This window comes from Somniosus microcephalus, chromosome 4, assembly GCF_052327205.1.
Source record: "Somniosus microcephalus isolate GS21.2 chromosome 4, FLI_Smic_1.0, whole genome shotgun sequence".
NCBI lineage: Eukaryota > Metazoa > Chordata > Chondrichthyes > Squaliformes > Somniosidae > Somniosus > Somniosus microcephalus.
Genome location: NC_140990.1, coordinates 180,713,578 through 180,727,183, shown reverse-complemented (window position 1 = coordinate 180,727,183; position 13,606 = coordinate 180,713,578). Strand labels below are relative to the sequence as shown.

The window sequence follows — 13,606 nt, the reverse complement described above, 5'->3', positions numbered from 1 at the left end:
CACTCGCCGCAGAATACCTAGCCTCTGACCTGCTCTTGTTGCCACAGTATTTATGTGGCTGGTGCAGTTTAGTTTCTGGTTAATGGTGACCCCCCATGATGTTGATAGAGGGGGATTCGGCAATGGTAATGCCATTGAATGTCAAGGGGAGGTGGTTAGACTCTCGCTTGTTGAAGATAGTCATTGCCTGACACGTCTGTGGCACGAATGTTACCTGCCACCGATCAGCCCAAGCCTCAACGTCGTCCAGGTCTTGTTGCATGCGGGCATGGACTGCTTCATTATCTGTGGCGTTGTGAATGGCGCTGAACACTGTGCAGTCATCAGCGAACATCCCCATTTCTGACCTTAAGTTGGAGGGACGGTCATTAATGAAGTAGCTGAAGATGGTTGGGCCTAGGACACTGCCCTGAGGAACTCCTGCAGCGATGTCCTGGGGCTGTGATGATTGACCTTCAACCACCACAACCATCTTCCTTTGTGCTAGGCATGACTCTAGCCAGTGGAGCGGTTTCCCCCTGATTCCCACTGGCTTCAGTTTTACTAGGGTTCCTTGATGCCACACTCGGTCAAATGCTGCCTTGATGTCAAGGGCAGTCACTCTCACCTCACCTCTGGAATTCAGCTCCTTTGTCCATGTTTGGACCAAGGCTGTAATGAGGTCGGGAGCGGAGTGATCTTGGCAGAACCCAAACTGGGCATCGGTGAGCAGGTTATTGGTGAGTAAGTGCCACTTGATAGCACTGTCGATGACACCTTCCATCACTTTGTTGATGATTGAGAGTAGACTGATGGGACGGTAATTGGCCGGGTTGGATTTGTCTTGCTTTTTGTTGACAGGACATACCTGGGCAGCTTTCCACATTGTCGGATAGATGCCAGTGTTGTAACTGTACTGGAACAGCTTGGCTAGAGGCGGCTAGTTCTGGAGCACAAGTCTTCAGCACGATAGCCTTTGCTGTATCCAGTGCGCTCAGCCGTTTCTTGATACCACGTGGAGTGAATCGAATTGACTGAAGACTGGCTTCTGTGATGGTGGGGACCTCGGGAGTAGGCCAATATGGATCATCCACTCGGCACTTCTGGCTGAAGTTGGTTGCAAATGCTTCAGCCTTGTCTTTTGCACTCACGTGCTGGGCTCCACCATCATTGAGGATGCGGATATTCAAGGAGCCTCCTCCTCCCGTTAGTTGTTTAATGGTCCACCACCATTCACGACTGGATGTGGCAGGACTACAGAGCTTAGATCTGATCCGTTGATTGTAGGATCACTTAGCCCTGTCTGTAGCATGCTGCTTCCGCTTTTTGGCATGCATGTAGTCCTGTGTTGCGGCTTCCCCAGGTTGGCACCTCATTTTTAGGTACACTTGGTGCTGCTCCTGGCATGCTCTTCTACACTCGTTGTTGAACCAGAGTTGGTCCCCTGGCTTGGTGTTAATGGTAGAGTGAGGGATATGCCGGGCCATGAGGTTATAGATTGCAGTGGAATACAATTCTGCTGCTGCTGATGACCCAAAGTGCCTCGTGGATGCCCAGTTTTGAGCTGCCAGATCTGTTCTGAATCTATCCCATTTAGCACGGTGGTAGTGCCACACAACACGATGGAGGGTGTTCTCAGTGTGAAGACAGGACTTCGTCTCCACAAGGACTGTGCGGTGGTCACTGCTGCCAATGCTGTCATGGACAGATGCATCTGTGACAGGTAGATTGGTGAGGACGAGGTCAAGTAGATTTTTCCCTCGTGTTGGTTCACTCACCACCTGACCCAGGCCCAGACTGGCAGTTATGTCCTTCAGAACTCGGCCAGCTTGGTCAGTAGTAGTGCTACCGAGCCACTCTTGGTGATGGACATTGAAGTTCCCCACCCAGAGTACATTCTGTGCCCTTGCTACTCTCAGTGCTTCTTCCAAGTGGTGTTCAACATGGAGGAGTACTGATTCATCAGCTGAGGGGGGGCGGTAGGTGTTAAGACTCCCAGGGCCACTCCTTCCCTACTGTATACCACTGTGCCACCACCCCTGGTGGGTCTGTCCTGCCGGTCGGACAGGACATGCCCAAGGATGATGATGGAGGAGTTTGGGACATTGACTGAAAGGTATGATTCTGTGAGTATGACTATGTCAGGCTGTTGCTTGACTAGTCTGTGGGACAGCTCTCCCAATTTTGGCACAAGTCCCCAGATGTTGGTGAGGAGGACTTTGCAGGGTCGACTGGGCTGGGTGTGCCGTTGCCATGTTCGTAGCCGGTGCCGAGGTCGATGCCGGGTGGTCCGTCTGGTTTCATTCTTATTATTTTGTTACGTAGCGGTTAGTTACAACTGAGTGGCTTGCTAGGCCATTTCAGAGTCAACCACATTGCTGTGGGTCTGGAGTCACATATAGGCCAGACCAGGTAAGGACCACAGATTTCCTTCCCTAAAGGACATTAGTGAACCAGATGGGTTTTTACGACAATCAATAGTTTCATGGTCACCATTACTGATACTAGCTTTTTATTCCAGATTTATTTAATTAACTGAATTTAAATTCCCGGCAAAATTAAAGTTACAGCACAAAATGTCTTTGTGTCGAAAGGTGCAGGAAAAAAATATAACTAACGCAGCACGCCAAGAGATGTCCCACGCCAGCAAAATTTGGCCCATTATGTTATCATTAGTCACATGGGGAAGGGGAGTAGAATGGAGTTTCCTGTTGATGGGAGTGAAGTACACATCGTTCGTGAAAAATAGATGAGGAATTTTTGATGATATATTCTTGAATACACACCGGAGAGGAGTAGACAGTTACAATGTGCCTGAACCCTTTGCAAGGACTGTCCAGGGCAACACGTTGAGTTTTGCTTGACTCACTCACCCTCCAGTTCTAGATTATAATAATAGTTTCCCTCAAACAGCTGGATTCACAGTAGAGTGTGTTATTGGATTAAACTGGCACACAGCAGTCCTTTCAATCAATCTAAATCTAACTCAATCTAACCACACGATCAAAGAAGCCAAAACAAGTTTGTAAACAGCTCCCAGCCTGTGGAGTAGTAGCCAATCCAAAACTTCACTCCTCCAAACAGCTGCCACAATAAGGATTCTAATGAGTCGGGACAGATTTGTAGAGTTAGAAAATGTCTGGGTCACTGAAGCTACAGCCCATGCTGCAGAGACTGGGTTTTGAATGTACATACTTTATATAGACCAGGGAATGAAGGCTATGCTGTATGTAAAATTTTTAAATTGACAATTCTTCAACAAGGCTAAAAAGCTCAAAGAACTCGTTCTACCAGTTTAGTCAATAATGCTCCCAGCAAAATGTTAATTTTTTTATTTATTTGAGAAAATAGCAAGAAGCAGACGAGATAAATTGAAAAGCAATGGCTAAGTCAAGCATCTCCTCTGACTCACCATGAGTAATGTCACAGGGATATATGTGCGCGTGCACACATGCACACTCCAGCACACATGTGCGCGCACACACAGCAGTCGAGTTTCTTGCAGGTTGAGATTGCAAACCCACTGAAATGGAGATAGGTTTAGTAACTGATTGTAAACCTGCTGGAAAAATGACCCCATACTGGTTACAATCTTGTTTTGTGTACATGTAGCTGTAATCCCTGTATTAAACCCTTCTTTGTGTTTTTTTCCTAAGTGGCCCCATCATTGGTGATATATTACCAGCCACCGGCAAGCATTTTCCACAGCCACATTTCAGAAAGCATCATCGCAGTGCCCAGTACAACAGGATTCTGAGCAGGCTTTGACAATCGGAGCCCGTCTGGCTCTCAGGAGTTCCAAAAAAGCAGTCAGTCAGCGCTCGCAGTGTACAAGAAACTTTATCCGTGCAGTCGGTATAATAGCTGAGCCAGCAGCGTGGGAGTTGAAATCAAACTCTAATCTCAAATTGTGGAACCGCACATTAAATGTTTGCTAAGTACAGGCAGCTCAGGTGAACTGCTACTGTGGGAGAAAGTGAGTGGCCTTGTCTAGTCCCAGTTTAGTCAGGGACCTCTGCCATGACAGTAGAGTCATATAATGCCCCAGCCGCAAAGGAACTAGTTAAACAATGAGATATGGTATTGAATTCTCATGTATGATATTTAGAACATTTTCATAGTTTGGAATTGTTTGGGTCTAATCTTTCTTTATAAAGTTACAGTTCTGTAAATCACTCCAACCACGACAAGCTTTTGTGCAAAAGTCTACTGTACTCTCAAAAGGAAACATGGCACCAAAAGAAGAGACAATCACTGCTTACTTCAAAGCCTAAGGGTGAAACATTAGTTGGGTACTCCAAATCCGTGTCTAATTAAACACTACATAAGCGGAAGACTAAAATAACACATGCCTGAACTTGGCAATTTTTTGGGGATGTTACTTTTAACACCCTGTCATGAGCTACCTGTAGCTCATTTATTTTCCGGCCTTCTGAGTCAGAAAGGTTGTGGGTTCAGGTCCAACTCCAGGGACTTGAGCCTATAATCTAGGCTGAAACTCTAGTGCAGTGCTTGCTGCACTGTCCAAGAAGCCATCCTGTGGATGAGACATTAAATGAAGGGAGGCCCCGTCTGCCCTCTCAGGTGGGCATAAAAGATCCCACGGCACTATTTTGAAGAGGAGCAGGGGAGTTCTCCCTGGTGTCCTGGCCAATATTTATATCTCAACCAACACCTAAAAACAGATGATCTGGTCATTATCACATTGCTGTTTGTGGGAGCTTGCTGTGCGCAAATTGGCTGCTGCGTTTCCCACATTACAATAGTGACTACATTCCAAAAGTACTTCATTGATTGTAAAGGCACTGGTTAAATGCAAGTTCTTTCCTTCTTTCTCATTTGCATAGAAATAATTCCAATAAATTAAATTAGGTGGGGTAGGATCAGTTTCAATATTGCACATGACGAAGGAAACAAGGTTGGAACAAGGTCTGTTTTTCATTTCAAATAATTTCTGTTCTTAGTTGAGGTTTCCAACATTGAGAGTTTTTTTAAAAATCTCATCGTTAAAATACGCAATCCTCGGCTCGTTCACATTGTTGCAACTAGTCTCCAAATTTTCTCTGCGTAGATGTGTTAAAGTCTATTCTCAATCAAAGAAAGAAAGAACTTATATCATACTTTGTCACTCTTCAGGACATTGTGAAGTACTTTACAACTAATGGACTCCTTTTGGAAGGGTAGTCACTCTTGTTATGCAAGCAAATGTGGTAGCGAATTTGTGCTCACCAAGTTAATGTCTTTGGTGGTTTGACTTGGGGCAGAAATGTTGGCCAGGACACCAGGGAAAGTCCCTACTCTTCACAACATAGTGCCATGACGTCTTTTACACCCACCCAAACAGGTATGTGGGGTCTCACCTTAACATCTCATCCGAAAGACAGCACCTCTGACAATGCAGCATCCCTTCGGTACTGTGCTGAAAGCGTCAGCCTAGATTTTGTGCTCAAGTCTCTGGAGTGGGACTTGAACCCACAACCCGCTGACTCGGTGGCAAGAGTGCTATCACTGAGCTTTACTTGCAGCATCAAATAAGGTCATACTGCTGCCATAGCCTCAAGTGTTCATTTGAAAAAGCACAACACTTATGGCGAGTAAATGCAATACATGGTGGGCCAATGGGTTATGTAGTTCAGAAGGGCTGGAGACCAAATCCCAGGTCTGTGCCGAGATACCCGATCTCACCCAGGGTGGAATGGGGAACACTTTAATTCAAGTCATTGTTAACAGCATGGGGTCAGCCATGATCCCTGTTCCTTCCTGGAAGTGTGAACCATTATATACCTGAGGGGTGAAGGTTGGCCCTTGCCTTGCTGTACCATCTAAGTAGCCAAAGTGTGGCTTAATTATACAACAATCACCAAAGCAGGACTGTATTTGTTGAAGCTGTTCTTTACCACTTTGTTACAAGCACATGGCAATCCAACATGGATGTCAGGTGGAGACAATATCATACTTCGCTGTGATGCCCCACACAGTTGAACATCCACCTATATTCAGCGTTCAGGCTCACGTATGAAGTTTAGCAATTTGGATCGGTACCGTGGCACCTCGTGGAACCAAGGAGGTATTCCGTTCCCTTTTTTTAAAAAAAAGGCTAGGCAGCGTGCTTTGAATTAATCCTATATAGGGACATTCCTTTAATAGGCACTCAATTAAAAAGGTTAAGTTATTGTCAGCTTAGAGAATGTGTTTCACAATCAGGGTCCATCTAGAAAAGGAATATTACAAATAAAAGACAGTAGCAACCATTATGAATAATTTAACCCCATCCCCTTGTCTCTCTCTCCCCCCCAAAATATTTTTGTTAAAGCAGTAAATTGGCTAGAGGTACCCTCTTTCTGATGAGATGTTAAACCAAGGTCCCACCTGCTCTCTCAGGTGGATGTAAAAGATCCCATGGCACTATATTGGAGAGGAGCAGGGGAGTTATCCCTGGTGTCCTGGCCAATATTTATCCCTCAATCAAGATCACTAAAATAACAGATTATCTGGTCATTATCACATTGCTGTTTGTGGGAGCTTGCTGTGCATAAATTGGCTGCCGCGTTGCCAACCTTACAACAGTGACTACACTTCAAAAGTTCTTCATTGGCTGTAAAGTGCTTTGGGGCATCCTGAAGTTGTGAAGGGTGCTATATAAATGCAAGTCTTTCTTTCTTATTCCCAAGATTAGCAGTCACCAATTAAAACTGGGGACCAGATACTGACACTAACTACTTACCCCAATTCCAGTTGGCTGGTCATGTCTCAGTTTACAAATGCAACACAAGAGGAGGGTGATACTGCATGGTCAGTGAAAAACCACATGGAACTTGTACTGAGATCAGGCCTTTAACAAACGCCCTGAGGAACTACACAATTGGGGAACAATAGATGCTGAGCAGTAGTATGAGAGGCGACTAGAAGCATGATCAGAACAATAGGTTTCCAAGAAGCTTTTACAGGTGAGGAAAAGAGTAGAAAGGCTTCCAGAGGGATTTGCCTAGAGTAAGGCCGAGACAGCTGAAAGCCCTGGCATTGATGGTGGCGCAGAGGGAGGGGGAAAAGCACAGAAGGCCAGGGGCAGCAGACTGTAGGGCACAGGAAAGGTAAGGCTGAAGGAGTTCAGGAGCAGAGGGATTTGTAAACAAGGATGAGCACTTTGAACTCAATGTGGTGCAGTACACAATTAGTGGCAGTGTATGAGGAGGTTAGTTAGGCTTATATGTTAGTACAATACATTTCCTTGCGTAAAATTGAAATAAACCAGGTTGCTAGTTTCATGTAAAGATGATTTACATCAGTTGCATAAACCACGATAACAAAGCACAGCAGCACCCTCTGGTGACAGAAAGCCATTACTACAAGAATTCCACCCAATAGGATTTCCCACTTCTCGTTTCACCCTTCACACAAACTGACCCACAATCTAGTCATGTGATTCTTTGTACTCTACCGATTGTTAATGATTCAATTACTACAACGTAAACTCTCACAGGACTGCAGTGGGCTAGCTGCACAAGTATGAACATGGATTTCTAAGGCTCCAATTACATAGGAACAGGAGTAAGCCATTGAGCCCTCAAGTCTGTTCCGCCATTCAATGAGATCATGGCTAATCTGTGACCTAACTCCATAGACCCGCCTTTGGCCCATATCCCTTAATACCTTTGGTTAACAAAAGACTATCAGTCTCAGATTTTAAATTAACAATTGATCTAGCAACAACTGCCATTTGCAGAAGAGAGTTCCAAACTTCTACCACCCTTTGTGTGTAGAAGTGTTTCCTAACTTCACTCCTGAAAGACCTGGCTCTAACTTTTAGGCTATATCCCTTTGTTCTATACTCCCCAACCAGCGGAAATAGTTTCTCTCTCTCTACCCTATCAGTTCCCCTTAATATCTTGAAAACTTTGATCAAATCACAATCTCTCCTCGTAACTTAACCCTTGAAGTCCGGGTATCATTCTGGTAAACTTACGCTGCACTCCCTCCAAGGCCAGTATATCCTTCCTACGGTGCGATACCCAGAACTGCTCACAGTACTCCAGGTGTGGTCTAACCAGGGTTTTTGGATAACTGCAGCATAACTTCTACCCCTTGTACTCTGGTCCTCTATATATAATGGCCAGCATTCCATTAGCCTTTTTGATTATTTTTTGTAGCTGTTCATGACAATTTAATGATCTATGTAGCTGGACCCCCAAGTCTCTTCGGCCTCCACTGTTTTTAGCTTTCCATCATTTAGAAAGTACCCTGCTCTATCCTTCTTAGGTCCAAAGTGGATGCCCTCACACTTGCCTACATTGAAATCCATTTGCCAGTTTTGCCCATTCACATAATCTGTTAATATCTTTGTAATTTTATGCTTCCATCTACACACTTACAGTGCCGCCTATCTTTGTGTCATCGGCAAACTTGGATGTGTGGCTCTCTATTCCGTCATCAAAGTCGATAATAAATACAGTGAATAGATGAGGCCCCAACACACTGCCACGTCTGTATTGATGCAAAGTGGTTTTGGCTGCAATCATACCAAAAGTGACCAGATAACTATGGAGCACACTGGAGCCTCGAGGGGCGAGACCCCCCCAAGAGGCCTCCTGCTACTGGCTCGAGTTCCCAAAGCATTCAGTACAAATCCAGCCTAACTAGCAATCAACGGCACCATTCTCCAATGGTGAAAAAAAGGGGCAAATCACCTTAGTCCCAGAACATCGCTGCAGGAGTTCATCAGGGCAGTGCCCTAGGCCCAACCATCTTCAGCTGCTTCATCAATGACATTCCCGCCATCATGTCAGAAGTAGAGATGTTCGCTGATGATTGCACAGTGTTCAGTTCCATTCGCAAATCCTCAGATAATGAAGCATAAGAACATAAGAAATAGGAGCAGGTGTAGGCCATTTGGCCCTTCGAGCCTGCTCCGCCATTCAATAAGATCCTGGTTGATCTTCTACCTCATCTCCACTTTCCTGCACTATCCCCATATCCCTTGATTCCCTTAATATTCAAAAATCTATCGATCTCTGTCTTGAATATACTCAACGACTGGGCCTCCACAGCTCTCTCGGGTAGAGAATTCCAAAGATTCACCACCCTCTGAGTGAAGAAATTTCTCCTCATCTCAGTCCTAAATGGCCGACCCCTTATTCTGAGACTGTGATCCCTGGTTCTGGACTCCCCAGCCAGGGGAAACATCGTCCCTGCAACTACCCTGTCAAGCCCTGTAAGAATTTTATATGTTTCAATGAGATCACTTCTCATTCTTCTAAACTCTAGAGAATATAGGCCTGGTCTACTCAACCTCTCCTCATAGGACAATCCCCCCTATCCCAGGAACCAGTCTGGTGAACCTTCGTTGCACTGCCTCTATGGCAAATATATCCTTTAGTGTTAGCTGTGGCTCAGTGGGTAGCACACTCGCCTCAGAGTCAGAAGATCGTGGGTTCAAGTCCCACTCCAGGGACTTGAGCATAAAGCTGGGCTGACACTCCAGTACAGTGCTGTGGGAGTGCTGCGGGAGTGCTGCACTGTCAGAGGTGTCGTCTTTCAGATGAGACCTTAAAACAAGGCCCCATCTGCTCTCAGGTGGACATAAAAGATCCCATGGCACTATTTCGAAGAAGAGCAGGGGAGTTATCCCCGGTGTCCTGGTCAATATTTATCCCTCAACCAACAAAACAGATTATCTGGTCATTATCACACTGCTGTTTGTGGGAGCTTGCTGTGCGCAAATTGGCTGCCGCGTTTCCCATATTACAACAGTGACTACACTTCAAAAGTACTTCATTGGCAGTAAAGCGCTTTGAGACGTCCGGTGGTCGTGAAAGGCACTATATAAATGCAAGTCTTTTTCTTTCTTTCCCGAGGTAAGGAGACCAAAACTGTACACAACACTCCAGGTGTGGTCTCACCAGGGCCCTATATAATTGCAGGAAGACATCTTGGCCTAGAAATTCAGTTGGGCCCCGTTTGGGGCGCCAAGCTCGCCTGGGCGCCGGAATTACCGCTGCGAGCAGAGCCACTTGCGCCATCCCGATATTCAGTTTCAGCGCCCCAAACGGAAGCGGGCCGCTACTCGAGGCTCCCCGCTTGGGGCGCTCACACTGAATATCGCCGCGCTAAGGGCCACAGCGCCACACGCTGCGGCACGGCACGCTGCGGTACTGCAGGCCTTCCTCCCACTGTTAAGGGGGAGGTGCCTGCAACAGCGCGATCCCCGCTCGTGAGTGCTGGCAAATGAGTCCGGCACCAAGGAGAAGTGCCGGGCTCTGGGGAAACAGCCGGCAGTGCCGCGGGGGGGGGGGTTTAGGAGGCCGGGGACGGAGGTGCTGGCAGGCGGCCGCCCCGCACCTCCACCTTAACTTGCGCCACTACCGCCACAGGTAGGCCCTGTGAACCGGTCGCGATTTGCGACCGGCGTTAAAGAGGCGGGCGCGACCAAATATGGTGATCGGGGCAGGAGCGGGGCGCTGCGCACACCGATGACGTCATCGGTGGCGTCGCAGCGCTACAGGCTAACACCGCCATTAGCGCCCCGCTAAATATCGCGGGAGGTGTGGCCAGTGGCGCTAAAGCCACTAAGTGCCCTCTTTGGGCGCTAACTGGTGGCGCAGCCCACTGAATTTCTAGGCCCTTTACTCTTATACTCAAATCCTCTTGTAATAAAGGCCAACATACCATTTGCTTTCCTAATTGCTTGCTGTACCTGCATGTTAACTTTCAGTGATTCGCATGCAAGGACACCCAGGTCCCTCTGAACACCAACATTTCCCAATCTCTCACCATTTAAAAAAACTTTGCTTTTCTATTTTTCTGCCAAAGTGGATAACTTCACATTTCTCCACATTATATTCCATTTGCCATGTTCTTGCCCACTCACTTAGCCTGTCTATATCCCCTTGAAGCCTCCTTACATCCTCCTCACAACTTACATTCGCACCCAGCTTTGTATCATCAGCAAACTTGGATATTTTACATTTGGTCCCCTCATCCAAATCATTAATGTAGATTGTGAATAGCTAAGGCCCAAGCACTGATCTTTGAGGTACCCCACCAGTTACAGCCTGCCAACCCGAAAATGACCCATTTATTCCTACTCTCTGTTTTCTGTCAGTTAACCAATCCTCAATCTATGCTAATATATTAACCCCAATCCCATGAGCCCTAATTTTGTTTAATAACCTCTTGTGCGGCACCTTATCGAATGCCTTCTGAAAATCCAAATACACCATATCCATTGGTTCCCCACTTACGTATTCTGCTAGTTACAACCTCAAAAAATTCTAACAGATTTGTCAAACATGATTTCCCTTTCATAAATCCGTGTTGACGCTGCCCAATCCTATTATTATTTTCTAAGTGCCCTGTTACCACATCCTTAATAATAGATTCTAGCATTTTCTCTACTACTGATGTCAGGCTAACTGGTCTGTAGTTCCCCATTTTCTCTCTCCCTCCTTTCTTAAATAGTGGGGTTACATTTGCTACCTTCCAATCTGCAGGAACCGTTCTAGAATCTACGGAATTTTGGAAAATGACAACCAATGCATCCACTATCTATAGCCACCTCTTTCAAAACCCTACGATGTCGGCCATCAGGTCCAGGGGATTATCGGCTTTCAGTCCCATTAATTTCTCCAATATTTTTTTACTAATATCTTTCAGTTCCTCATTCTCACTAGACCCTTGGCTCTCCACTATTTAAGGGAAGTTTTTTGCGTCTTCTTCCGTGAAGACAGACAAAGTATTTGTTTAATTTCAGTGCCATTTCCTTAGTCCCCATTATAATTTCTCCTGTCTCAGCCTGTAAGGGACCCACATTTATTTTTGCTAATCTTTTCCTTTTTACATACCTTTAGAAGCTTTTACAGTCAGTTTTTACATCTCTCACTAATTTACTCTCATTCTATTTTCCTTTTCTTCATCAATTTCTTGGTCCTCCTTTGCTGAATTCTAAAATCCTCAGGCTTACTACTCTTTTTGGCAACATTATAAGCCTCTTCCTGTGATCTAATGCTATCTTTAACTTCTCTTGTTAGCCACGGTTGGACTACTTTTCCTGTGGGGTTTCTGTGCCTTAAAGGAATGTATATTTGTTGTAAATTATGTATTAATTCTTTAAGTGCTAGCCATTGCTTGTCTACCGTCATACCTTTTAATGTAGTTTCCCAATCTACCTTAGCCAACTCGCCCCTCATACCTACGTAGTTTGCTTTGTTTAGATTTAAGACCCTAGTTTCGGATTTAACTAAATCACTTTCAAACTCAATATAAAATTTTATCATATTATAGTCACTCTTCCCTAAAGGCCCCTTTTCTACAAGGTTATTAATTAACCTTTTCTCATTGCACAATACTAGATCTAAAATAGCCTGTTCCCTAGTTGATTCCTCAACATACTGATCTAGAAAACTATCTTGCATACATTCCATGAATTTGTCCTCCACACTATTACTGCAAATTTGGTTTGCCCAGTCTACATGTCGATTAAAGTCCCCAATTACTGTATTACCCTTGTTACATGCACCTCTAATTTCCTGATTTATAATCTGCCCTACATTACAACTACTATTTGGGGACCTATAAACAACTCCCACCAATGTTTTCTGCCCCTTGTGGTTTCTTATTTCAATCCAAACGGATTCTACTTCTTGATTTTCAGAGCTAAGATCCTTTCTCTCTACTGTCTTTATCCCTTCTTTTATCAGGACTACCCCTCCTCCTTTTCCATTTTTCCCATCTCTTCTAAAAGTTAAGTATCCTGGAATATTTAGTTGCCAACCTTGGTCACTTTGTATCCACGTCTCCGTTATGGCTATTAGATCAAACCTGTTCATTTCTATCTGCACTATTATTTCATCTATTTTGTTGCGAATGCTTCACACATTCAGATATAGTGCCTTTAGCTTTGACTTATTTCTATTTTTCCCTGCTGTCACCTTAGTCACTGATGCCATTACCTTTACATAAGAACATAAGAAATAGGAGCAGGAGTAGGCCAATCGACCCCTCGAGCCTGCTCCACCATTCAATAAGATCATGGCTGATCTGATCCTAACCTCAAATCTACTATCACTCTACATCCCTCCCGAACCCATGTGATCTCCTGGGAGAGGCGAAAAACCAGATAAAAAACCCAACGGCCAATTTGGGAGAAAAAAAATCTTGGAAATTCCTCTCCGACCCATCTAGGCGATCGAAACTCGTCCAGGAGATCACTGTCCCTATATTTTCTACAGTACTTACTTTCTGTAAAAGGTGATCTCCACCCCAGCCAGGAACAGGAATAGAACCATCTCCTGAAATCTAACACATCACAAGAAGTAGGAGCAGGACCAGGCTACACGGCCCCTCGGCCCGCTCCGCTACCCACAGGGCCATGACCGTTCCGAACATAGACTCATGTCCAATTTCCTGCCCGCTCCCCGTAACCCCGAATTCCCTTTACTTCTAAGAAACTGTCTATTTCTGTTTTAAATTTATTTAATGATGTAGCTTCCACAGCTTTCTGGGGCAGCAAATTCCACAGACCTACTACCCGCTGAGTGAAGAAGTTTCTCCTCATCTCAGTTTTGAAAGGGCAGCCCCTTATTCTAAGATTATGCCCCCTAGTTCTAGTTTCACCCATCATTGGGAACATCCT

General features: G+C 45.3%; 1 protein-coding gene across 5 annotated transcripts in view; it reads right to left on the bottom strand.

Annotated features, from left to right (window-relative positions):
- ube2g2 (ubiquitin-conjugating enzyme E2G 2 (UBC7 homolog, yeast)) overlaps positions 1-13,606 on the bottom strand; it is a 63,508-nt gene that overhangs the window by 33,444 nt on the left and 16,458 nt on the right. The window contains exon 1 of one of the 5 annotated variants that reach the window (XM_085985552.1): positions 8,664-8,806. The exons of the other annotated variants lie outside the window; for them this stretch is intronic. The gene's annotated coding sequence lies outside the window, so the exon portion shown is untranslated. Of the gene's footprint in view, positions 1-8,663; positions 8,807-13,606 lie in introns of those variants that run through there. 5 annotated transcript variants of the gene reach the window in all.